General features: G+C 45.4%; 1 long non-coding RNA gene across 2 annotated transcripts; it reads right to left on the bottom strand.

Annotated features, from left to right (window-relative positions):
* Nucleotides 1–27,991, bottom strand: LOC134929172 (uncharacterized). 2 transcript variants are annotated; one of them, XR_010178345.1, is made up of 7 exons: nucleotides 27,833–27,991; nucleotides 8,138–8,174; nucleotides 7,810–7,873; nucleotides 7,639–7,723; nucleotides 7,444–7,535; nucleotides 5,285–5,393; nucleotides 1–322 (listed from the first exon to the last, which is right to left on the bottom strand). It is a non-coding gene; the product is annotated as an uncharacterized LOC134929172 (long non-coding RNA). The 2 variants fall into 2 exon arrangements; XR_010178346.1 differs by lacking the exon at nucleotides 7,639–7,723.

The following is a 27,991-nucleotide window of genomic DNA, read 5'->3' as shown; positions in this document are numbered from 1 at the left end:
AAAGGGAAGGCAGATTTTTATTAAAGCATACAATACGGCGTCACAAATATAGCTCATATATGATCAAAAAAAGAAGCATATGTGGTAACCCATATTCTGTCTACTTTTATAAGAGACTCCGAATTTTTGGCAATTCTAAAGTGGTCCTAATAGCTTAATGGACAGAGAATCTTGTATAGTATACTTGTTTTCTTAAAGATATGTTGATGTTGATTTTGGTACCAATTATAAAGTGGACAGATGTGTATGCCGGCAGTACATTTTCAGTTCTTTGTTGTTCTCTAGACGTAACCTTGCCATTCCTTGTGCTGTGGATTTCTACCTGCAGTGAAAAACAATATCTTTGATTCAGCAGAAGAAAATGCTGCCTCGAGGACTTGGATTCATCTTTTAAAAAAAATAGAAAATCAAAAAAGGAAAAAGCACTTTACAGTAAAGACAAAACAGCTAGATGTCTGCAATGGTTAAAATATTATCCAGCCACTTCCATACTGGAAGACATTTTCCTCTAGGCATTACAGACAAACTGCAGTAGGGTTGTAAAATATAATTTAACATAATAGTTCTATATTTGTCTCTGATATATACTTACTCATGTCTTAAACAAAGTTATTTATCAAGATATGAAGTACTACTGCTACTGAGACAGTCATCTTTTAAATCCTCATCCCTTATTACAGGATAAATGCTGCTGACCTGGAATTAAATGTCTAATAAAACAAAATAATTTGAAATAGTGTTATTATCTTTTAATATCACCCCTATAATTCTGTATTAGCTGTTCTACCCGTTCTTCGCACAGGATTTTCTGATTTTCACAGTTGTACATATAAATGAGTGTTAATAATTTGGTAAATCTATAGAGATGTAAATCTGAGATATGTTAATGTAAGTAAATATTAATCCATGGTTCGCAAGGCAAACCACACATCGGTAATGACATCATTATGTCAACCCCCATTTCATACCATTAGGGGAGGTTTATTAAAATTCTGATTACATAGTTTTTCTATTTCCCACCTGAAGAATATCTATGTTAAATACATTTCAGCTTCCTAACATATCGGGAAGTAAGAGAATTAGAGGTCTATTCATCATGAAAAAATATTGAACTTCGAATTTTTAGTTTTCAAATCTCAGCCTTCTCAGTCACATTTTTTTCAGTATTCATAATTCCTGCCTGATAAATATATCACTTTCAAAAAATTGCTCCTTTTGCGTAAAGTGATATATTTCTCCTTACTGCCGGATCTGTCTGCCTAAGCCACGGCTGCCCCACCTTCTCCCCGCTGATACTTTATTGCCAACAGAGGTCCCCCCACTGCCCCTGTCACTTCACCACAACTACAGCTGGGTTGGCATCTTATAGCCACGGCCGCCACCCTTCCCCCCCCCCCCCGCATGTTATTACCAGGACACCGGCTGCAGGGATCCACGGCTCCCAGCACCCCCCCCCCCCCCCCATCCCACACCAGCCACCGCCAGAACAGGTCTCACTGTGCCGCCTGACCCCAGCACTTTAGTCCCAGGGCTTCTCAGCCGCAGCTCCCCACTCTCCCCCCCCCCCCCCCTCCCGCAGCCTCTCTGCAGCCGCCTCACGCCCTTTGCCAGCAACTTAGTACCGGGGCTGCACGTAGATAGCAGCTTGTGAAGAGACTCCTGAGCTGTTAGCCTTCTCAGGATGGCGAACAGTCTCGCATTCAAACTCCGAAAAAAATGCTTTTTCTGAGTTTGATGAATGTCACAATTTCTACACTCCATGGGGAATGTAGAAATTGTGACAATTAAAGGATGATGAATATGCCCCTTTCTGATTAGTCAGTCACTGAGTGAGTGAGATACAGTAGAAAGTGACAGGACCATTTTTGTAGTTTATTAAATTCTACACACTGGAGGTGTAATCCAAATTTTGATCCGATTGCCCGTATGGGCGTTAACATTTACGCAACGCAAGCCACGCATGGGTAATGACGTCATTATGTTAACCCCCATTTCATTCCATTAGGAGTGGTTTATTAAAATTCTGATTACGTGGTTTTCCTATTTCCCACCTGAAGAATAACTGGGTTACATTTCGGCTTCCTAACATATCGGGAAGTAAGAGAATTGATGAGTCGGTCAGTGAGTGAGTGAGTAAGTGGGGGCTTTCCCATTTATATATTTAGATAGAAGATGAGCCTAAGTGAATTAATGTTTTTATTGAACATAGTAGTAAGCACTCTCATTTGTTATGTCATGTGTGGAAAAGAAAAGGGGAGCATGAAAGGGGGGCAGAGGATGGATGGGGGAAGGAGGATCTGATTATTATTATTATTATTATTATTATTATTATTATTATTTTATAAAAAATTAATCATTGTAAATGGGAACAATAACAATGTAGGCCAAACATGCTTGTTGTTGCTCAAGTAATGTAAACAAATAATATTTTTTTAAATAACTCAGAAGTGCAAAATATAAATTTTATGGAAATTATTGTTGTTATTATTATTATTAATATTTTAAAATAATATTTATTAATTTTTTTATGTAATATAATAAAAATAACAAAACACACATGCAAATTTTCACTCTGCACACAACCTAACATACGCTTGCTAATGGCTTAAAAATTTACTCTCCATTACACATGGCACATAAACCCACTCATACCCCCGATCAAACCCACAGGAATGCTACAGTATGCAACACTTACGTGCTCTAATTTGCAAGCGTAGGCTCAAGAGCAGTTGTGGCTGCCGGCAGCGGAGGTCTGAACAGTAGCACTCAAGCTGGACAGTGGACCTCCGGCTGTTTAGCTTGGTTCGCAGTTTTCTGTGAACCTCCGCATAGGCCACACACTTCCGGGCATTGGAAACATAAGGGCCCGTGTGGCCTATGCGGCGGTCCATAACAGCCGTGAGCAGCTGCAGCTCTCTAATGGAGAAAGCGGCTGATCGCATGGTGCCCATAGCGTATTCCTCAGAAATGCTCATATTTATACAGTCTGCTTGCTATTGATTGGTCAACAGCTATGTTGCATAATCATATAAATAAACTCTATTGCTGCACATGGGAATATTGACATGCTGTATCAGAAGCAGATGCGAACGCAATAGTGAAGGTGTGTAATCCATAAAAGCGCAAACACTTCCCAACCTATATTATTTTATCTTCTCAACTAAACATTTCAGGTGTACATGATAGTTTGAAACCAAAAATAACATATGTTAGTGTACTAAGGTCAAACCCATTGTGTTTAGGCTTAGGGCACATAACAACATGACAAAGTACTCATATGCACCATCATAGTAAACTCAATAATAGGTAATGCAAATTGTGTACATACACATTGGTTCATTGGTACATTGGGAGTCATTCTGATCTGATTGCACGCTGCCGTTCATCGCAGCGATCAGGTCAGAAGTGCGCATGCGCTGGTGCTGCAGTGTGCCGGCGCATGGCTGACAGCCGATGACTGTCATTGCCTAGCGATCGCCTCTGCCTGATTGACAGGCAGAGGTGGTTGATGGGCGGAAGGGGGTGGCATGGCGGTGTTTGCCCGCCATTTTGTGGGCGTGGTCCAGCCAATGCAGGCATGGCCGGACCATGTGTGGGGGGGGGTCCGCAGCAGCTGCGTGACGTCACACGCAGCCACTGCGACCCGGGCAGCAACAAGTAGCTCCCGGCCAGCACGCAAAAGCTGTCTGGGAGCTACTCCTGCAGTGCAAAATCATCGCTGCTGTACGGGGGGGAGGGCAGGACATGCGGGGCGGACTAGCCCTGTGCTGGGCGTCCCTCGCATGTCAGTGTGCCTGATCGTAGCCCTGCAAAATTTTGCAGGGCTACGATCAGGTCTGAATTAGGCCCATTGATCTATGCAAATACCCCTATGGGCCTTTAAATATCTTTATTAATGGTCACAAGGTGAACATGAAGGAGAGAAACAGTGTTGTGAACACAACAAGAAGCAGCAGTAAATTTTCAGTAGGTACATAGAAACATAGAAACATAGAATTTGACGGCAGATAAGAACCACTTGGCCCATCTAGTCTGCCCCTTTTTTATTTTATCCTTTAGGCAATCTCAACCCTTTTTTAACCTTAATTCTTTGTAAGGATATTCATATGCCTGTCCCAAGCATGTTTAAATTGCCCTACAGTCTTAGCCTCTACCACCTCTGATGGGAGGCTATTCCACTTATCCACTACCCTTTCTGTGAAGTCATTTTTCCTTATTTTCCTTAGGTAATATGTCATAATAGCGGTTATTATCGCCAGTAGTCAAAATAGGCGAAAACACTATAACACACAAAACAATATAAAATTTGCAATAACACCTGACTGCCGTCAAGCACAGTATCATACACATACAACCAAATTGACCAAATTTTTCAATTTTATACAGAGAGAAAATAAGAAAAACGACAAAAGATGGGAGGGGAAGGGGGGGGGGGGAGGGGAGAAAACTTGCACCACCATGTACAGTTAGAAAAATCGTAAACAAGGTTTTTGCTCTCAGCATTTCCATCTGATAATAAACAAGATGTAAACAAAGATGAATAGTAGAAAAACTATCGTTCCGAACAATATTCAAAAATTTCACATATCTGATATTGTTCAACTAACGGTTTGATATCTATTTACAGGCCCCATTTTTTAAATATTATAAAATAGTGCCTCGTTGGTAATCCGGAAAGACCCTATAGGTCTTACACATCACTTCGTAATGAGTACTCTTGCTGTTCCTTAATATATGCAATGCTCATTTGCTAATGTACAATGACTTGGTTTTGTGTGTGCAAAACCACAATCAGTGTTGCCATAAGTCATAATTATTATGAGCATGCACTATTAACATGACTGGAAACATTACTATAGATAAGAGGTTCTCAAACTCGGTCCTCGGGGGCACACACAGTGCATGTTTTGCAGGTCTCCTCACAGAATCGCAAGTGAAATAATTAGCTCCATCTGTGGACCTTTGAAAATGTGTCAGTGAGTAATTAATACACCTGTGCACCTGCTGGGTTACCTGCAAAACATGCACTGTGTGTGCCCTCGAGGACCGAGTTTGAGAACCTCTGCTATAGATAGATAGATATATCCTCCACATTACCGGCACTCCACACAGTAAGTATTGCCCTGGTGCCCTCCAGCCAATAGCTACAATACCAGTTCCAAACAGTGGCACTCACACGGTACTTCCAACTCAGCAATTCAGGAGACAGAGGCTCTATATCATGTTAACGTTTCAGTTGTATTAGCTTTCGTCGGAACAGCATGTGACAAACAATAAAACATACCTTTATACCTTCACCAATATCCCAGCTCCATCTCCACAGGTGCGGCAGCCCGGCTGGTCCAGATGACATCACCTGACCCACGTGCGGCTCGCTCCTAGCCGCCGGTTGCCTGGATAACCAAATAACAAATACATATAATTCAATGTGTAAATACACTTTATCCAGCTGAGTTTTATATATATATATATATATATATATATATATATATACTAAAAAAATGATGTTTTTGTAGTTTATACATCAAAAATCAACATAAACAAAATAATTATAATTGGGTTAATTGTCAACAAATGTAAATAGTGCCATTAAATAAGCATAACTGAAATATCTCCTTACTGCTCTGTCACGTGTTTGGTAGCCACACCTGTTTTCAGCACCATGAAACCGGCCAACCCCTGGCTCCTCATCTTCTGGTCTTACAATTTTGGCAGCCGGCAATGCAACATGACTCCTTATAGCAATATTGTGCAATATTGCACACAGGACCACTATTTTGCTAACCATGGGGGTAATTCTGGGTTGATCGCAGCAGGAACTTTGTTAGCAGTTGGGCAAAACCATGTCCACTGCAGGGGAGGCAGATATAACATGTGCAGAGAGAGTTAGATTTGGGTGTGGTGTGTTCAATCTGCAATCTAAATTGCAGTGTAAAGATAAAGCAGCCAGTATTTACCCTGCACAGAAACAAAATAACCCACCCAAATCTAACTCTCTCTGCACATGTTATATCTGCCTCCCCTGCAGTGCACATGGTTTTGCCCAACTGCTAACAAAGTTCCTGCTGCGATCAACTCAGAATTACCCCCCATATTCGGCGAATACATGAGGTCACCACCAGTGCAGTGGAGCACCCTAAAAGTATGAAAGTGCGCTCCACCAGCTGTCTGGTGGCTGAAAGGGCAGCATTAAATTCAGATTGTGGTCCTGGTGTTGGTGTACTATAAGGAGTCATGAGTCATGGGGTGCAAGCATAACCACTATCTCCTGAAATTAAAATTATCTAAAAAGATTAAGTAAGAAATTTGGAAGCCTACACATACAGTCACATTTACACGATGTGCCAAAAACTCACCCAAAATCCACGTGTCTTGGCCTTCCAACAAGGATAATTTATGCCATATCCCTGATTGCTAAATCACGTGAGAATCATGGGCACTTCCTGGGTACCGGGCATTCAGGGAAAGGATCTGGAGAGATGGGCCACAAACCACCATCACATTCAAAGGGGTGTACTATGAATTGCTGGATGTCAGGATCCCGGCACCCAGCACACCAGCACCAGGATCCAGACAGCCGGAATGCTGGCTATTTATTCTCCCTCTAGGGGTGTCGTGGACACCCCAAGAGGGAGAAAAGTTGTCGGTATACCGGATGTCGGGATCCCAGTGCCGGAATGCTGAGTGCCGGGATCTCGACAGCCGGTATGAGTGCCACCCCATTCAAAGAATGGAACATTTTTCTATTCCTAAAGATAATTTCATTATGTGATGGAGCCACAAGTGGAATGTGTGCCCCATCCACTACCCCAATAACGTGTGAGAAGCCAGCAGTTGGACAGAATTGCTGCTTCTTTTAAGGAAAGCACCAATTATGCACCTCAGGATCCTTGAGAATGAGCCCTGATACACCTCCCAGGACTCCAACAATATGCTGGAAAAACCCTGAGGCGCAAAAGTGTAAGAAAGTAATGAACTGTGTCAGTGGTGGAATTGCTGTAGGATTGCGATTTTTACTCTCTAGATCACGCTCTAATATTGAGAGAGTTTCTAGGATGACATGAGGGGGCAGCCTATAGCGCTGCACCACCTCATCATCTGGCAAACCAAAAAGGGTGACACGGGTTCGAAAATCCTAGGCCTTGCACGCCTCCTTTGCCTTCGAGGATGAGGTGCATGTTGGGGTTAGCCATATAAGGCATACAGAAAAACAGCCGTAGCAAACTGCAAATGACATTTTTTAAAGGATTCGTTTTGAACCGATTTAAATTAACCAAATATTGTGGTCAAGCTAAGTGAATCATGAAAAAAAACTTACAGGTGTGCTGTTTTCCATCACTAAATATTACACAACAATAGGGAAGGAACATTAAAAAATTACTAATTGATTTTTTGCAAATTTTTATTTAAAAAAAACCCCACTTCAAACCTCCATATACTTACCAGCAGCAGAAAGCATATGAAGTGTATAGCTAAAGGCCAACACAAAAAAAAAAGCCTAATCCGGCACCAAAGGAAAAATAAATATATGCACCCTTGAGAAGTAAACAAAAAAAACATTAATAGAAAAACACATTCAGAAAAGACACATATAAACCACACACAGCAAACCAACACTTCAAACCTCCATATACTTACCAGTGGCAGAAACCAAATGAAATGTATAGCTAAAGGCCAAAAAAAAGCCTAATCCAGCACCAAAGGAAAAATAAATACACGCACCCTTGAAAAGTAAACCAAAAAAAAACACATAACAAAACACACTCAGAATTTTTTTTACAAACACAGCAAACCAACACACACACTTACCAGTGGACAAAAAAATATTTGTGTATGCCACACACAAATGCAAGTTCAAACAAGCAGACGTCCCCTTTAAGAGCAAACAAACAAACAAACATACATTATTTGGGAAATACGCTGTGCGAATGCAAACAGCCAATGCAAACCACCATATACATACAAACAAAGAAATAAAGGGCAGAGAAGAAGAAAAAACGCACTACTTCAGCTAAACATTTAAAATGTTTTTTTAAAAATACCCCTTTAAGAGCAAACATAAACATGCAGACGTACATTAGTTATACGAACACGCTGTGCAAATGCAAACAACCATTGCAAACCACCACAAACTTACCAGCAGAATCAAACCAAGATTGATAAACACGAACAGTCTACAGAATACATTACATAGCAAATATTAATCTCAGAAAATATGACTACTTCTATTACAAGTCTAACTTGGAAACATAGGGAAAAAAAACTTACCTTCACAATGACAACAGACACACACACTCTCCAACAGCAGTACCCACAATACATAGATGCCTAGAGACAGGGCCGGCTCCAGGCATGTTCCAATAGAGCAGCCGCGCAGGGCGCCACCCTTAATGGGCGCCGCATGCTTGTGCCGCCATATTGGAACCTGGATGGAGCAGTGGAGCCTGGAGAGCATCTGTGACCGGCTGCAGCACACAGCGATCCGTCCATGATTAATCCATTCCCGCCCCGGCCCGCCCGCCCGCCTGCTAATAGTGGTAGTAGGTAGCCTGCCTAGCGACAACAGCAGTGGACGGCCGGCGGCCGCGGCTGACTGTTTGTGGTGTGCCTGCTGCCCCGTACCGATGATGAGTCATCGAGGGGGAGTGCTGTGGGCGGGCCGCGGACTAAATCTAAACTACCCAGGCTGTGCGCGCTGACGCTGTACGGCGGCAGCGGCTCCGGCGTCTGACATCAGCGGCGCAGCACAGCGCACATGGCGCGCAGAGCCGATCAGAGTCAGACCTTAGCTTAGTCTGCGCCACACCGTGGACCTTACTGCCTCCGGGACTCTGCAGATTGTGTGGCCAGTGGACGAGATCCAGCACAAGGAGTGCTGCCTGACATCAGGTAAACAGCTGCGGACGCTACCGGCCAGGCCTGAATATATAGCAAACTCTTCCATACCTTCCAGCAAGCACTGGCCTGAAGTTAAAGGCTACGTTTCTAGAAGCACAATTATTAATATAATTATATAATATCAGGAGGCAAATATTCAACATAACAGATTCTGAAAGCTTTGCGTAGCTTTAGAATTATATCAGCGTACAAAGCCCACCCAGACGCCTCTGCACAATGAGAGCGTGCAGCTTCTCGCACTAATTTCCACCTGAAGTCATTATTTGGAGTTAAAAGCATTTAACAAATTTACAAGTCAGGGCCAGGGTATTGCATCCGGGAAATGAGTGAGAGAAGTAATGGCATACCTCCCAACATGACCCTCTCCAGGAGGGACAGAATACTCTGCTCCTGGACTTTTCTCTTCATGTATGATTGCCATCACCTGTGCTGAAACACATTTCTTATCCATTTACCTGTTCAACACAGGTGCCAGCAATCATACACTAAGAGAAAAGTCCAGAAGCAGAGCGTTGTGTCCCTCCTGGAGAGGGTCATGTTGGGAGGTATGTAAAGATAAGAATATGATCTTACTGAAAAAGTATTTACACATTGGACCAGGCCACACAGAAGACAGGGGCCGATAGCCTGGATACTTTTACGGGTCTTCAGCGAGCGTTTAAGGTATCTGGCACTGTGAGGGCATATCTGGCACTGGGGGCATTAATGTATCTATCACTGTGGGGGCATATCTGGCACTGGGGGTATTAATGTATCTGGCACTGTGGGGGAATATCTGGCACTGGGGGTATTAATGTATCTGGCACTGTGGGGGCATATCTGGCACTGGGGGCATTAATGTATCTATCACTGTGGGGGCATATCTGGCACTGGGGGCATTAATGTATCTGGCACTGTGGGGGAATATCTGGCACTGGGGGCATTAATGTATCTGGCACTGTGGGGGCATATCTGGCACTGGGGGCATTAATGTATCTGGCACTGTGGGGGCATATCTGGCACTGGGGGCATTAATGTATCTGGCACTGTGGGGGCATATCTGGCACTGGGGGCATTAATGTATCTGGCACTGTGGGGGAATATCTGGCACTGGGGGAATTAATGTATCTGGCACTGTGGGGGCATATCTGGCACTGGGGGCATTAATGTATCTGGCACTGTGGGGGCATATCTGGCACTGGGGGCATTAATGTATCTATCACTGTGGAGAAATATCTGGCACTAGGGGCATTATTGTATCTGGCACTGTGGGGGCATTAATGTATCTGGCACTGTGGGGGGCATTAATGTATCAGGCACTGTGGGGGGCATTAATGTTTCTGGCACTGCGGGGGCATATCTGGCACTGTGGGGGCATTAATGTATCTGACACTATGGGGGGCAATAATGTATCTGGCACTGTGTGGGCACTTATGCATCTGGCACTGGGAGCATTTATGCATCTGGCACTGGGGGCATTTATGTATCTGGCACTGGGGGCATTTATGTATCTGGCCCTGTGGGGGCATATCTGGCACTGTGGGGGCATTTTTATATCTGGCACTGTGGGGACATATCTGGCACTGTGTGGGCATTTTTATATCTGGCACTGTGGGGGCATTTTTATATCTGGCACTGTGGGGACATACAGTATCTGGCACTGTGTGGGCATTTTTATATCTGGCACTGTGGGGACATATCTGGCACTGTGTGGGCATTTTTATATCTGGCACTGTGGGGACATATCTGGCACTGTGTGGGCATTTTTATATCTGGCACTGTGGGGGCACTTATGTATCTGGCACTGTGGGGGCACTTATGTATCTGGCACTGTGGGGGCATTTATGTATCTGGCACTTTGGGGGCATTTATGTATCTGAACTGTGGGTGCATATCTGGCACTGTGTGGCCATTTATGTAGCTGGCACTGCTGGGGGGCATGTCACGTGTAGCTGGCACTGCTGGGGGGCATGTCATGTGTAGCTGGCACTGCTGGGGAACATGTCACGTGTAGCTGGCACTGCTGGGGGGCATGTCACGTGTAGCTGGCACTGCTGGGGGGCATGTCATGTAGTGTTCCCGCTAGGCGTCTGTGGCTAGGCAATGTGTCTCAGTGCTCTCCCTGGTGCAATGTGTCTCAGTGCTGTGCCTGACGCAAAGTGTATAGGAGGTTCTACCTGGTGCAGTGTGTATTAGCTGCACTACTGTGTGGTGTAATGCAAATTGCCACTATTATGTGGCCACGTACCTTCCCCACAAAGTAACTCCCCTTTATTTTTGCTGCGCGTCTTCGGCGCGCACTGTCCATGCTTTGGCATATAGGTATGGGAACAACAAGCAGTATGTACATCATTTTGCCCTCCTAACTTAAAAATGTGCCCTCCCTGTGATCAGTACCATGCCCTAAAAAGTGAACACTGTCATGTGTAGCTGGCACTGCTGGGGGGCATGTCATGTGTAGCTGGCACTGCTGCGGTGCATGTCATGTCTAGCTGGCACTGCTGGGGGGGCATGTCACGTGTAGCTGGCACTGCTGGGGGGGCATGTCATGTGTAGCTGGCACTGCTGGGGGGCATGTCATGTCTATCTGGCACTGCACATTATGTGTATCTGGCACTATACTGGAGACATTGTGTGTAAGGAACACTACTGTGGCTATGTGTAAGGCTGCTAATTGTGTGAAAATATATTTATAGTTTGATGATATGAAGTTACGAGGCCACGCCCACTTTCCAGAGGCCACGCCCACTTTTCCGGGAGCCTGGAGCCGGCCCTGCCTAGAGATGCCTTAAATATGTTCAACAATCAATGTCATTTTGCCAATTATGTATGCATCACCTGTGCAAGATTATGTAAAGTATGCATACGCATGTATAAAATTTTGCACCCCCAGAACCATACGCAGATGCTTCCAGCACCATGGATCCTATTGAGGAAGAAATTAATCTAGTCAATGTCCAACTACGTGCACAACTACAAAAAAATAAGAGGCATGCCTAAGAAGGCATGGAACACTGGCACAGCAAATACCAGCACCTGGCTGTGCAGAGGAGGAAGGAGCAGGACCCAGTAGGCAGTTGCTGCCATCTACCCAACAAACAGAACAAGAAGCTGGTCCCAGTTCCCTGGCCAAGGAATATGTGAGCCAAACAGAAGAAGAATCTGGGCCCAGTACCCAGACACAACAATCTGGGCCACAAACAGGAGAGGAAGCTGGCCCAAGTTCCCAGTCTACTAAATCGCAGCCAGGTAAATTGAGAAAAAAAGACAAACCTCATTTGGCAGGAGGGACATTCTTGTCCCGCAAGCCATGGAACAAATCCACTATGGACCAAAGAACATGAGCGCAGAAACCAAAGAGCGCATCTGGCGAGAAATCACCAATGCAGTGAATGTGGAGGTACCCATTGTCCGCACACCACAGGAGGTGAAGAGACGGACATACTGATTCACACTCTAACACACTATCGGGTAAAGATGGCAGTTCAATTTTACATGGGATGTTGCCTATAGCAACCACTCCAATTCCATGTATTATCTTCTAGAAGGTGCTAGATAACTGAGTAGTTGAATCTGATTGCTTGCTATGGGCAACATCCCATCTTAAATAGAACTCCCATCTTAGAAGATTTACCCCTATGTATGTGTACAAGGAGAAGTAGGCCAAAGTAATGTAGTGTACATTTTTTGTGTTTGTTTGATGTATACAATTAGACCTATATTTTTCTTAAAATACCACAAAAAAAACATGGTATGTTAAACATGATGGCCAGAATAAAAAACTATAACATAAATGAATGATAACAATGTTAAAATATTAAAGATAAATATGTATGCTAATTGATTCTCTAAATTTGTTGATGGGTTGACTTCAAGTGCCGGGTGAAGGGCAAGATGTCTGCACGGTGGAGAAATGTGAGGCTAACTGGTGGAGGCAGACTCCCTGAGAGTCTGGAATACTCCACCTTGGAGTATCTTGCCTTGGGCTGCGTGGCCGATGAGAAGGTGGCAGGCGTGTCTGAGATGGACACAGACATGCTTGCCCTTGAAGCTCCTCATGTCGAGCCAGGTAAATATGTAATTTATATGTTAATAAATTTAAGCTGCATTTTTACAAATGGGATTAGTAATGTATTTTTTTTTCTCTCCTTAACAAAATACAGCACTGTATCATCCAGATTCTGTTGGCCATCCAACATCAAGGCCAATGAAATGATGAGTTCCAGCAACAGATGCTTCTGAAGGTTCGTGAGCTCACCTCTACTATGCAGCAAGGCATGCGTGAACTAACCTCCATTCTTGGCCCTACTGGCCAAGGCACGCAGGCCATCGCAGCCCTCCATGGCCAGACTCTAAGGGAGTCAATAATACCTTCCCCATCCCCTAGCCCTGCCCAGGAACAAAATCTTGCTGGACAGGGCCCTCGCAGGTTGTCACGCAGAAGCCATTCCCCAGATCCACCCCTTCAGCTGGCTAAAAAAATAATGACATTTCTCACTAGATTCGCTCCTTGGTTCCTGCCCACATATTCTTTAGTACATATTGGCTTTGCTTCATGGCTTGCAGAACAAGATATCCAACTCCATCCTGCCAAATTGTTTTTTTCTCTCTCTTTACCTGGCTACAATTGATTAGACTGGGAACTTCGTTCAGCTTCCTCTTCTGTTTGTGGCCCATATTGTTGTGTCTGGGTACTGGGCCCAGTTTCTTCTTCTGTTTGAATCACATATTCCTCGACCAGGGAACTGGGACCAGCTTTTTGTTCTGTTTGTTGTGGAGATTGGGATAACTTCCTACTGGGTACTGTAAGCTTCTTCTCTGCACAGCCAGGTGCTTGTTTTTTGGTTTGAGTTTATTAAAAATATGGTGTTTTTTTGTTTACACTATGAGCAAAAATATTGTGTAAATTTTTTTGTGATGCATGTTAATGCTGAAAAATGTAAAAAAGCCATAATACATAGGATACTAAAGATTTATAATAAGCCAACTACTGTATATTGTTAATCTTTTAACTGTAGCATGAGTTCAGTACATTATAACAGCACTTGCAGTATGCTGGTAATGGTGTAATATGAGTAACACAAGGAATGTATTCTTTCAGAAAACATGGCATGTAGGTGGGAGATGTACACAGGGTCGGCGACAGGGGGGGTCAAAGGGGACACCTGTACTGGGCCCCAAGGATTAGAGGGGCCCCAAAGATACACCACTTAGTGCCTGGCAGGGATGTGAGCTCTTCCGAGTCCAGCTCTGTTGCAGGCAGTTACTGGACATGGCAGAAGCTCTGCTACCATGCCCTGCACTGGCATCTTCTGGTGGGGTGTGAAGACCGCATTGTATCTGCTATGCAGTGTTTGGGTCTGGATACTGGGGAGTGCAGTGCAGGTGAGTCTCACCAGGGTAAGAGTGGCTTGGTGAGGGGAGACAGGGCTTTGGGAAAGGGTGGGAAAGCTGGGAAAGTCGCAGTACACCCTTTTGTTTCAAATACTGTGCAGGAAATGGGAAAACTGACTTAGATTCAAGATGGCGCCCATGTTTAGTACATACCCTAAAAGACAGTCCACCTTACATTTGTCCCTTTCTATTCTCCCTGGACACCCATAGAACTAGAATCACCTACCTCACCGCTATTCCGGCGCCAGCATTGTACCGCTGTGCTGGATTCCACCATCAGCAATTTGATCCCGTGCGGCAGTGCATTAACCGCTTCCCGTTAAAATAGTTTTTGCCCATTCCTGATTTCATTTACTTTTGCATATGTGCCCTGTCATTACCTTCACTTATCTCCATCCGCTAGCTGCAGGCTCTTACTCCAGCAATGCTCAGATTGTCTGAATCATTCACTCAGTAGCAGTCATTCAGTATTCAAGTTTTTCTCTTGTTTTAAAAATGCACTTACTTATTCCCATTCTGTGCACGGGTTCACTACGATATGCCGGCGGTCGGGCTCCCGGCGACCAGCATACCGGCGCTGGGAGCCCGACCGCCGGCTTACCGACAGTGTGGCGAGCGCAAATGAGCCCCTTGCGGGCCCACTGCGCTCGCCACGCTACGGGCACGGTGGCGCGCTACGCGCGCCACACTATTTTATTCTCCCTCCAGGGGGGTTGTGGACCCCCACGAGGGAGAATAAGTGTCGGTATGCCGGCTGTCGGGATCCCGGCGCCGGTATACTGTGCGCCGGGATCCTGTCAGTCGGCATACTGAAGACCACCCCTGTGCACAATGCAAACTACAGTACTCGCATTATATAATACACATGGGCATCATTTTCTAGGTATGCAGTGCTCATTTATACCTGCTTTCTGCACAAACTTTGTATCATTACAATGAGCTTAGTACTTTAGTTTTAACCTGCCATGCAGGGCACACCCCGTAGATGGAGATGGTTCCACAACCTTTGGGCATAGCGTGACATGCCCCCTCAATGGCGTGCCACACATTATAATCCCCCTGAAACTAGTTTTCAAAAGTAGGCGAATATGGTGTTCCCGGAAGATTACTAAAGAGACTATTGTAATAATCAATGTGGGAGGTATTAAATGCATGAAGTAAAGTTTTTGCAGCATCTTGTGTGGAATATACCTGTATGTGCATTCTGGATATGTTTGTTTTAGGGATGAGCGGGTTCAGTTCTCTGAGAACCGAACCTCCCCAGAACTTGGGGATACGAGCCTGGATCCAAGTCAGGCTTAGTTTTTCGCGCCTAACTCTGATGCAAAAACGAGGCAAAACATCATCCTACTGTCGGATCTAGCGGGTTTTGGATTCTATATATGTCCCCGGTGCTCGGCGCCATCTTCACTCCGGACTTGGAGAGTGCACAGGATGTGTTCCTTCTGTGCAGCTGTAGTTAGGGAAGGGGCAGGAGAGAGCAAAGGGGGGCCATAGAGACAGGGGTGTATCTTCCTATTGGCCAGGATAGCACTTGCCAGGGGCGCCGCCCGGCAGTGCCACCCACGTCAGGGGGTAGAATGACATAGTACTCACTGAGTACATACCTTAGCAGTGCTTATCCACTGCCGGACTCTCAGAAGCATATTGCACTCTGACAACCCATGTGACTACAGTCACAATGATGGTGAATATAGCCGGGGAGCGGAGCACTTCCAGGTATGGGGAGGGGGCAAGGCACCTCCTCTGTCACTGACCTAGGTTGGGGGTGTTGTGAACTCGGGGGTTCTCCCGATGGTAGGGGAGAGGAACCACAGTTGGGTCGGAACAGCGATGGCTTGATATAGGTCTTCCTCATACAGGACTCTGACAGTAAAGCTTGGTGAAAATATTAAAGAACTTTATTGCAGGAAGGGAGCAACACAATGTCACATAGCAGAGAAGGAACGTATGGGGGGAATGTCCAGGCCTATAGGAGAACTTTTAAGCAATGTTAAAGATTCCAGGAAAAGAAGTACTTGTGAGTGTTGGTACAAGATAATAGTGACTGAAGAACTTGTGAGTGATGTTTTTAAAGATACTGATGATTTGAAGAACTGGTGAGCGGTGGTTAAAGACACTCATGATTTGTATGACTTGAGAGCGGTGACTAAAGATACTGATGATTTATAGAACTTGAGAGCGGTGGTTAAAGACACTGATGATTTGTATGACTTGTGAGCTGTGGTTAAAGACACTGTAGAACTTGAGAACGGTGGTTAAAGACACTGATGATTTGTATGACTTGAGAGCGATGATTAAAGACACTGTAGAACTTGGGAGCGGTAGTTAAAGACACTGGTAACTTGCAAAACTTGGGAGCGGTGGTTAAAGACACTGGTAACTTGCAAAACTTGGGAGCGGTGGTTAAAGACACTGATGACTTGTAGAATTTGAGAACGGTGTTTACAGACACTGATGACTTGTAGAACTTAAGAGCGGCGTTTAGCCAGCAGCCCACGCTGACTCCAAGAAGCACTGGTGACTGGATTGCAGAGGAACACACCAGCCGCTGTATACGCTGGAACTGTGCAGCAACTGGCACCTGAAAGAGAGATCCGCCGGGAACAAGAGCACTGGCATCCACTCCAGGGGAAAAGACGATACTCAGGCGCCGAGGCTCTGCCCGGCGTCTGCCTTTGAATCTCCCACCTCTGCTGGATTGGCGGAACAGTCTGATGACGTCACCTGCTCCCCGCCCACGTGATGCCGGGTGTCATGGCGGCGCCCCTGCCCCGGGGAACCGCCGGGAGCCGCGCCAGCCAGACGCCGGAGCCCGTGGACCACTGAAGGCGGAGGCCGCAACACAGACCAGCAGGCACGCAGGGGTAAGCGCGGTGATCTGTCACCAAACACTAGCCACTACAATCAGCACCAGTCAGCAGTGCAGTATGAGCATACGTGTACATTTTCTGCGGTACCGTAACTGCACTGCATGGTCTATCCTGGCAGTCTGGATCACAGCTTACAAAGAGCTCTGTATGGAGAGGTATCTAGACCAGTGACTGCCTGACCAGCTGTGTTGAGACTACAAGTCCCAGCACCCCTTGTCAACTGGATTTGCTGGGACATGTAGTGCCATCACACCTAGAGAGGGGTTTTTAACTGTATGTATGTGTGCATATATCCCCTCGGTGTCCCTGTCCGCATCCTCCTTGTAATTCCCCTCAGTGTCCCTGCCCGCACCATCCCTGTAACTGCCCCCCAGTGACCCTGGCCATACACTCCTGTAATTCTCTCTGTGTCCCTGCCCGCACACTTCCCATAATTCCCCCTCAGTATCCCTTCCCGCACCCTCCCCGTAATTTCCTCTCAGTGTCCCTACCCGCACCCTAACCGTAATTTCCCCTCAGTGTCCCTGCCTGCACCCTAACCGTAATTTCCCCTCAGTGTCCCTGCCTGCACACTCCTCGTAATTCCCTCTCAGTCTCCCTGCCTGCACCCTCCCCGTAATTCCATCAGTGTCCCTGCCCGCACCCTCCTCGTAATTCCTCCTCAGTGTCCCTGTCTGCACCCTCCCTGTAATTCTCCTTCAGTGTTCCTGACCTCAGCCTCCCTGTGACTCCCCCTCAGTTTCCCTGCCCACACACTCCTGTAATTCCCTCTCAGTGTCCCTTCTCGCACCCTCCATGCAATTGCCCCTCAGTGTCCTTGACATCAGCCTCCCTGTAGGCCCTGCCTCTCATTTTCCCTACCTGAACCCTCCCTGTAATTAAAAAGACAAAGAAAAACAACTAAGAAAGCGCTGACACACTATACAATATTAAAATACACTCACTTTTTATTAAAATATGTAAAATACATAGGACTGTTCCTAGACTACCTTTAAACACTATATTACTATAGTAATCCTGATCAATCCCTAACAGTAGATAGACAAATGAGTTCCCTATAATCACAGCACTATAAGTTTTTGGCCAAAAATAAATATAATAAATTTATACAGCAGAATTAGTGCACTTAATACAGCCAGATGTTTGGATGGCAGCAAAATATAATAAGTAACTTTGTAGTAGTAACTGTTGCAGTATTTGTTTCATATAGCACAAGTGGTTACAAGTCAACACAGTTATTTCCAAGTATTGTAACAAGAGTTCCAGTTGTTAAGTGTTGGTTTGCCAAGCAGATTTGGAACTTTTATGCATGCAGAGTTGAAATGGATTACAGAGTTATAATTGTTAAACTCTATTAAACATGGCCATGCTTTAAATATCTGATTGTTTTTACCGCGACCGTCCTCTGGTAAACGGGTTCCTGTCCACTCCCGGTTCTGGTGCTCCACAACCTTTTATCAAGCCCTATCCGGAGTAAAGACGGTCCCAAAAGCAATGGAGGGTAACGATCCAGCAGTACAAAGAGGGAACCTCAGTGCAGGTCTCAGGTCACAGTCCGTATGAGACGCGTTTCCCCACCTTAAAGCAATTCAGCATCGGTGGCTTCATCAGTCAGACTGATATCCAAGATATCTCTGATATGCAGAAAGTTCAGTATATGAGTCTGGAGAGTTTTTTACATTAATTTAATTTAAATTTAGCTAATTTATAATATTATTATTAATAATAATAAGTTGAATTAATTACAATATTGTGATAAGAAGCGTTATATAAATAGGACAATAAGTTATAATAAGAATAAGAGCTATGGACACCACACCCTGAAATGGACGGAGCACGCCTGGATGTATTCTGGGGGGATACAGCACAATATATATATAAAAAAAGATGTCTTTTATTTTGGGTGAACTGACAGAACACCCATAGATGGATGAAGCAGCTGCAGTCCCTGGATGTATACTGGGATGACACAGCACAAAATATTAATTTAAATAAATATATATATATATATATATATATATAAATATTTTTTTATATCACACACTGCGGTTACAGTGTTGCACAAATGAGTCAAAAATATGTCGAAGTATTATTTATATCACACCGGTGGTTACAGTGTCGCACAAATGAATCAGAAATATATATAATAATTACACACTGCGGTTGACTACACCGACAGCATCGTACAATGCGTTTATGAGTAAAATTGTATAGTACACTGGGGTACAGCAGAAACAAAAAAATAGATTTATTTTTGGATAATTATAATTTTAGGCTTTTTGTTTTTAGCTTTCATTATTTTAATTTTACACTGGGAGCGGAGCACCTGGATGGATGGACACCTTTTTTCAGATAGAGCAGACAGAGCACCCCTTTCAAATACATAATAGAAATATATTTTTGGCTTTGGATTCCACGCAGAGGATATATAGCAGTAGTATACAGCAGCTGCTGTACCAGTTGTCAGAGTGATGCACCAATAGAAATATATTTTTTGCTCTGGATCACACACAGAGGAAATAGCATAAGTGTTAGTGTACGGCAGCCGCAGTACTGAGTGACGCACCAATTAAATTAAATATATTTTTGGATCACACAGAGATACATAGCAGTAGTGTACAGCAGTACACAGCCCCTTATAGACAGAGAACAACACCTGGTCTGTCTTATACACCCCTTTACTCTCTCCTCCCCCTTCCATAACTACAGCAGCACAGAAGGAACACGTCCTGTGCACTCTCCAAGTCCGGAGTCAAGATTGCACCGATCACCGGGGACAGTTAGGCGCGAAAAACTGAGCCTGCAGCACCTCGCAGCAGCTTTGCATTTGCAGTCCTTAGCAATGCAAATGCAGGAGGAGGTGCATACCACCTCCTGCTTGCATTTGCGATGCGATCGCAAATTAGATGAACATCGCGACCATCGGTCATGATGTTCATCTACAACCGCAGGCTGAGTAACCTGAAGCTTACCAAGTCTTGCGGGGCCAAGGAAACTGCGTTTCACGATGCAGTCCTCAGCCTCACCACTCCCGGAAAATGGGGGCAACACGCCCCCATTCCTCAGGCAGAGGCATTTGCATGTCTGTGCCGCGTTTGCAGGAACTGTTCTGCACTTGTGTAGAACGGGTCCTGCGCTTGCAACCGAAGCTAGGCTGCGTATGCAGGCGGTCCACCGCCATTTTCTTGATCAGAGCGAATGCGTGTGATGTCATTGCCCACAAAAAACAGCTGACCTGACCCCATTTTCAAACCCCCGCAACGCTTGGTTGCCCACACACCCACCTGCTCCGTGAACACATATGCCTGTCAATCAGGCAGAGGCATTCGCAGCCAATGTGATCAGATCACATTGGCTGCTAGCATACACGCAGGATGGGACCTGCGCATGTCCAGTGCAGCCGCCGGGGTTATTGCGGTCGCATTGATTAGTGATGCGACCTGAATAACCCCCAAAGTGCTAAAAGAATTTGTTAGAAGCAGCAAGTAATGCGCTATGCATGTTATGATCTTGCAACTGTAGATGAACAGTAAGCATGCCGATGTAGAATTACATTTCTGATCCATAACAATGACGTTTTGCCTTTGTAGTAGTTTGCTAAAAATTTACTTTATTTTATGTGTAGATCAAGGCTCACAACAGGATAATTAATGGATTTAAGGTCCAAACAGAATGAGACTCTCCTTAGCTTGAGAGTTATGCTTTCATTACAGTTGCTTATGTGTTCTGAGTTACTAAGTTAGTAAAAAAAAAAATGTGAAAAAAGGTTTCCAGAGGAGCAGCAAGTACCAACCCGTTACTGTAGCGGTCTTTCAATGGATGTCCTGTAGACTGTGTTCTCACTAGGTGTATTTTTTATTATTTACGTGCTAGTAATGTATTTCTAATGACATTGCACCATGCAGAGAATCAAATATGAAAGTTGCTATGATTCAGAAGCATCTCAGCGACATTATGTTTTTCTGTGAAATAAAACATGACTAGGAGTTAAGCCCTCATACGATAGACAAATTAGTAATTATTTGATATGCGTTACATCATTTCAGGAGAAACTTGTGAAATTCCCAAATCACAGCTTGTGGGTATACAGTGTATTAGGATGTAGTTATTGTTATAGAAATAAGATATGGACTGCTCTGGTGCTACAAATGTTATAGTGGTAAAATAAAACATGTTATACCATCATTTAATAACTTCTATTAACATTCAGAATAATAAAACTCTAACTTATTATTACCCTACTGGCACACCAATATTAGGTGTGGTTCAATAGATCTACAGTTAAAAGATAGACAGTAGGTCGAACCCAAGTGGTTGACATGTAAAAGGTCAACAGGGTCAAAGGTGGACATGGAATAGGTAAACAATAGAAAAGGTCAACAAGTAGAAAAGATCAACAGGGTCAAAAGGTCATCATGAAAATGGGTGACACAAAATTTGTCAACACAAGTTTTTTCTATGTGTGTGTGTGTCATCCTATATAATAAAAGGCTAACGCTGCTCCCCACCACTATATGGGGAATTCAAGTGTTTTGCGCGCCAGCTGCCACTAGATGGCACACTACGAAGCAATTCAAGTGTTCCTCAGTTCGGTCATGCACATCAGCCGGCGCTGACATTACTGTTATGTTGTTCCATCATTTTGACAGGCTCGTAACTAGTTTTGTATATTTCGCCATATCTAAGCCAAATTAATAGAAACGTGTACCCTCGTGGGCTTGCTTTGCTCACCATGCTTCGGGCAAGGTGCTTCGCAAAGCTATCACTGCACTCAGCTCAGGTTACTTTTCCCAATCATAGTCCACATAGATGGTAAATTATGAAAAAGTAGAAAAAATTTAATTGTGTTGACCATATGTGTGTTGACCATTGTCATGTCAACCTTTTGAACCTGTTGAACGTTTGTTCCTGTTGGCCTTCTACATGTTGACTATTTGGGGACACAACCTATTGCCTACGGACCTTATTCAGCTTCAGTTGCAGTTTTGCTATTTTAGACAAACTGCAACTGGTTGCGATTGCATGCTGGGAGCCGCCCAGCATAGGGCAAGGCCGCCCAGCATGCAAATACCCAGCAGCGATGCGATCGCAATGCAATTGCGATTCCATCGCTAAATTGTGGAGGCACCCCTGCTCCACAACTTGGCTGCGAAGGCAGGCGCAGGGCAGCCATTTTTTCACTAGCATACGTGAGCTATCTGCTGCTGATTCAGAATGAGCTGTATGTGCCGAGTACAGGTATTGTGAATCTGTTATTACTTGCGGTTGTACAGACCACCACCTGTTTTTTGTGTGATGTTGAATAAACAAAATTGTCGAGAGGTACGAACTACGGAGCATGGCCTATTTTCTACTTAAATTTCATATACATACATACATACATACATACATACATACATACATACATATTCTAGTGTTTGCCTGTGGGTTTTCTTGCGTGAATTTTACAAAGACAGTAGTGCCAACTAATATTATGATGTATATTTTATATTGAGCACATTGATCATAAAATTTCTTTGTAAACAATATTTGTAGTATTTCCTTCAGGGATTAACACTTCATCATGAAGTCAAACTGCTGACGAAACGCGTTGAAACTGCTGCACCTGAGACCTCTTTATGGACAGATAAGCTCTTTTAACTTAACATTCCTGTACGTTTGCATTTTTACCATTATTGGATTTTTATGGAAAACAGGATGTACCCGATTGCATATACAGACTGATAAGCTTGAATACTTGTTTTATTCTGTACGCTTGCATTTTTACCATTTTTTTTATATGTTGTATTAAAATATGTGAAAAACCTTAAAATAATCCCAGCTGGTAGATTTTTATCATTGAGGATTTTCTTATCCTTAGGAGGTTTTTAGATACAACTGCAATTTATGGTGAAATACGTATTAAAAACTGTACGCGCTATGTTATTTTTGTTCTATTTCTTTCCACATATGTACATTGGTCATGTGACCGAAGACATTGTGTGTATCAGATAAGTGATGTCCATACATTACCACTTGGTTCACTCTATATTATTTTTTAAACACTTAATAGGCGCCCTTTTTCTCCACTAGTTCTATTTCATATCATATATGTGCCATCCAAAGCACATATCACATTACTTAAAGTTGCTGCCATCCACTAATTGGAGAAGTGTCATTTTTAACCTTTGTATTCATTCACTCATTTTTAAATCACAGAATCGGTGCCCTCACATATTGCAGCAGCTAAGTATAGAACAGACAGTGGGGGTCATTCCGAGTTGTTCGCTCTGTAAATTTTTTCGCATCGCAGCGATTTTCCGCTAAGTGCGCATGCACAATGTCCGCACTGCGACTGCGCCAAGTAAATTTGCTATGCAGTTAGGTATTTTACTCACGGTTTTTTCTTCGGTCTGGTGATCGTAATGTGATTGACAGGAAGTGGGTGTTTCTGGGCGGAAACAGGCCGTTTTATGGGTGTGTGCGGAAAAACGCGGGAGTGGCTGAAGAAATGGAGGAGTGTCTGGGCGAACGCTGGGTGTGTTTGTGACGTCAAACCAGGAACGACAAGCACTGAACTGATCGCAGATGCCGAGTAAGTCTGGAGCTACTCAGAAACTGCTAAGAGGTGTGTGGTCGCAATTTTGAGAATCTTTCGTTCGCAATTTTAAGAAGCTAAGATTCACTCCCAGTAGGCGGCGGCTTAGCGTGTGTAAAGCTGCGAAAAGCAGCTTGCGAGCGAACAACTCGGAATGAGGGCCAGTGTGCAGCACTCGAAGCTGATAAATAACGACTGGACCTCAAATGTAGATCAACGTTTCAATTAGAAAATTGTCATCAGGATACACCAATGATCCTGATGACAATTTTCTAATTGAAACATTGATCTACATTTGTGGTTGAGTCGTTATTTATCAGCTTTGAGTGCTGCACACAGTGCCAGATTAAGGTCCACATGGGCCTGGAGCTGAATTTGCTGAAGGGCCTATTGTGTGCCTGCACAGGAGTGTGACCAGTGCTGTGGTGGCGTGACTAGTGATGTGGGGGTGCGACCTGTTCTGTGGGGTGGCATCCAGGGGTGTCCTTATGTGTCTTTATGTGCCTATGCCTGTATGTGCTCCTCTATGTCCAAATGTGTTACTCTATTTCTGTATGTGCTCCTCTATGTCCAAATGTGTTACTCTATTTCTGTATGTGCTCCTCTATGTCCAAATGTGTTACTCTATTTCTGTATATGCTCCTGCTTGTCCGTATGTTCTCGTAGTGCCTATATGTGCTCTGCTTTGTCTTTATGTGCCTATATCTGTATGTGCTCCTATATGTTCATATGTGCCTATATACGTATGTGCTTCTGTATGTCCTTTTGTGTCTGTAGTATACCTATATCTGCTCTGCTATGTCTTTATGTGCCTATGTCTGAATGTGCTCCTGTATGCCCATATGTACCTGTGTCTATATGTCCGTATGTGAATATGTCTACCGGACCCTCCAACATGACCCGCCCCACTAGGTACAAAATGCTCTGTTTCTGGACTTCCCTCTTAATTTATGATTTCCATCACCTGTGTTGAACTAGTTAAATGATAAGAAAGCTGTTTCTTCACAGGTGATGGCAATAATAAATTAAGAGGGAAGTCAAGAAACAGAGCATTTTGTACCTAGTGGGGCGGGTCATGTTGGAGGGTATGGTCTACATGTGCCCCGCTATTGGTTGGGTATGGGATCCCAACAGTGAGGATGCCGGCGGTCAAAATACTGACACGTCTTGGTAAGTAAACTAACTCTACCCTTTACCCTCTCCCTAACCCTCTCCTCATGCAGTCTAACCCTAACCTTCCCATTGCACAGCCAAATTCTAACCTCCCCCACCTGCAGCTTAACACTAACCTTCACCCTAGTGCCTAACCCTAACCTCCCCTCCCGCAGCCTAACCTTCCCTGCCATACTTACTATATATTAGTGAAAGGAGAGAGAGGGAGAGAGAGAGGGAGGGAGAGAGAGGGAAGAGAGAGAGGGAGAGAGAGAGAGGGGGAGAGGGGGAGAGAGAGGGATAGAGAGAGGGATAGAGAGGGGGAGAGAATGGGGGAGAGAATGGGGGAGAGAATGGGGGAGACAGAGAGAGAAGGGGGTTAGACATAGAGAGAGAGAAGGGGTGGAGAGAGAGAGAGAGAAAGGGTGGAGAGAGAGAGAGAGAGAGAGAAAGGGTGGAGAGAGAGAGAGGAGAAGTGGGAGAGAAAGAGGGTAGATACAGAGAGACACACAGAAAGAGTGAAGGGGGAGACACAAAGGGAGAATGGGTAGGCAGAGAGAAAGGGGGAGACAGAGAGAGAGGAAAGGGGGGAGAGAGACACACACACAGAGGGGTAAGAGGAAGGCAGAGAGGAGGTGAGAGGGAGAGAGAAAGGGGAGACAGAAAGGGGGGGAGTGACAGAGAGAATGGGATGAGACACAGAGGGAGAAGGGAGAGACACACCGAGAAGGGGGAGACAGAGAGAGAAGGGGGAAGATACAGAGAGAGGAGAGAGGTGAGAGAGGGGGTGAGGAGAGAGAGTGGGGGGAGACAGAGATAGAAAGAGAAAGGGGGAGACAAGGAGAGAGAGAGATGGGGAAGATACAGAGAGAGTGGTGAGAGAGAGGGATGAGGGGGAGAGGAGAGAGAGAAGGGGGAACAGAGAGGGAAAAAAAGGGGGGAAACATGGAGAGAGAGAAGGGGGAGACAGGGTAGAGGGAGAAGTGGGAGACGGAGAGGGGGGAGAAGTGGTAGAGATAGAAAGGGGGAGAGAGGGGTGATGAGAGAGAGGGAAGATTGAGAAGGGGGATAAAGAGAGAGAGAGAGAGAGAGAGAGGATACAAATATAGAGAGACGTGGGGAGACACACAGGGAGAGAAGGGGGAGACAGAGAGAATAGGGAAAAGTGGGAAACAGCAAGAGGGAGGAGAAGTGCTAGAGATAGAAAGGGGTAGATAGAGAGGGGATGAGAGGGAGAGGAGAGAGAAATGGGGGACAGAGAGAGAATGGGAGGAGACACAGAGGGAGAAGGGAGAGACACACAGAGATTAGGGGGAGAGAGAGAGAGAGAGAAGGGGAAGACAGAGAGAGGGTGAGAGGGAGAGGAGAGAGCAAGAAGGGGGAGACACAGAGAGAAAGAAAGAAGGGGGAAACTTGGAGAAAAGAAGGGGGAGACACAGAGAAGAGGGAGAAGTGGGAAACAGAGAGATGGGGGAGAAGTGCTAGAGATAGAAAGGGGTAGAGAGGGGTGATGAGAGAGAAGGGGGATAGAGAGAGAGAGAGAGAGAGAGAAGGGGGATACATAGAGAGAGAAGTGGGGAGACACAGGGAGAGAAGGGGGAGACAGAAAGAAGGGGGAAACAGAGAGAGACAGAGATAGAAGGGGGAGACCCACACGGGGAGAGAAGGGGGAGACCCACACGGGGAGAGAAGGGGGAGACCCACATGGGGAGAGAAGGGGGAGACCCACATGGGGAGAGAAGGAGGAGACCCACACAGGGAGAGAAGGGGAGACCCACACAGAGAGAGACAGGGGCTACAGAGAGATAGAGAAAGAGAAGGGGGGATACAGAGCGAGAGAGAAGGGGAGAGGGCGGAGACACAGAGAAGGGGGAGACAGAGTGAATGAAGGGGGTAGACAGAGAGAAGGGAGGGACAGAGAGGGAGAGAAGGGAAGAGACAGTGAGAGAGAAGGGGGAAGACACACAGAAAGAGAGGAGAGAGAGAGGGGAGGGAGAGAGAGAAAGACAAAGGGAGGGGGGACTGGGTAATGGGTTGAGACAGGCATCCCCTAACCCCGTACAGGTGGCACTTTGCTAACACGTGACTAGGCATCCCCTCCCTCTTCCTCTCCCTGTTATCAGTACTTTGCACCTTCGATAACAGCGGGTCCCCATCGTTGGCGGCAGCAGGTCCCCATCAGTGGCGCTGGCAGCAGCGGCACCCCATCATTTGCACAGGTAGCAGTGGGTCCCGGTCATTTGCGGCAGCAGCGGCTCTCCGTATTTGTGCAGGCAGCAGCGGGTCCCGGTCAAAGCGCCGGCAGCAGTGGGTCCCGGTCATTCGGATCTCGCGGCTTTGAGCCGTGGCGAAAAGCACATGGCAGCGTCCAAGCGGAGGGGGAAGAAACATAAGTGGAGGGGAGAGGCCGGGCCGCCTCAGCCCGTGGCCAGCCTCTTAGCACTTCAGTGCATCCGCACAGAGAAGCCATTCAACTGTGCCGTACTACTGAAGAAGTGCATGTGGAGTCGGACAGCAGGTGGGGTGGAGGGATGAGGGACATAGTGGGCGGGGCTTCGGACGGCCACTGACGGTGGTGACAATAAGAAAACATTATTTTTTTGCTTGCCACCGATGTCTACCAGCACCATCTGGGCCTATTTTCATGGGGGGGCCTGGAGCTGCAGCTCCACCCGCCCCATTGTTAATCCGGCCCTGGCTGCACACTGTTATATATATATATATATATAGTGCAAATAGGACCGGCACTTCCCCCGATGTTTTCAACTTACTCAGGTGCAATCTGGATAAATGGAAATACCTCTGGATTTGTCAAACAAGCAGCGGCACTCTGAGATTCAATGCAGGAACGCAAATGGTAAAACCGTGTAGTTTATTTCATCCTGTGAACCAACGTTTCGGGGCTAACCTGCCCCTTTGTCAAGGTGAGAACAGTGAATGCAAAAAACAAACACAGTACCTTTAAGCAGTGTAAAAGACCCGCCAGCGGGAAGAGGCAAGGAGATCGGGGGCGGGAGCTTCCTCCATCCCGGCTCACGTGTGCGCGTGATGATGTAGACGGCCACAGGCACCTCTGCTGCCACTGTTACCAGGGAACCGGACACCGGAAGATGTAGCC

Source organism: Pseudophryne corroboree, chromosome 5 (assembly GCF_028390025.1).
Source record: "Pseudophryne corroboree isolate aPseCor3 chromosome 5, aPseCor3.hap2, whole genome shotgun sequence".
NCBI classification, from domain to species: domain Eukaryota; kingdom Metazoa; phylum Chordata; class Amphibia; order Anura; family Myobatrachidae; genus Pseudophryne; species Pseudophryne corroboree.
Note: the sequence above shows the minus strand (reverse complement) of the source record. Positions and strands in the feature narration are given on the sequence as shown.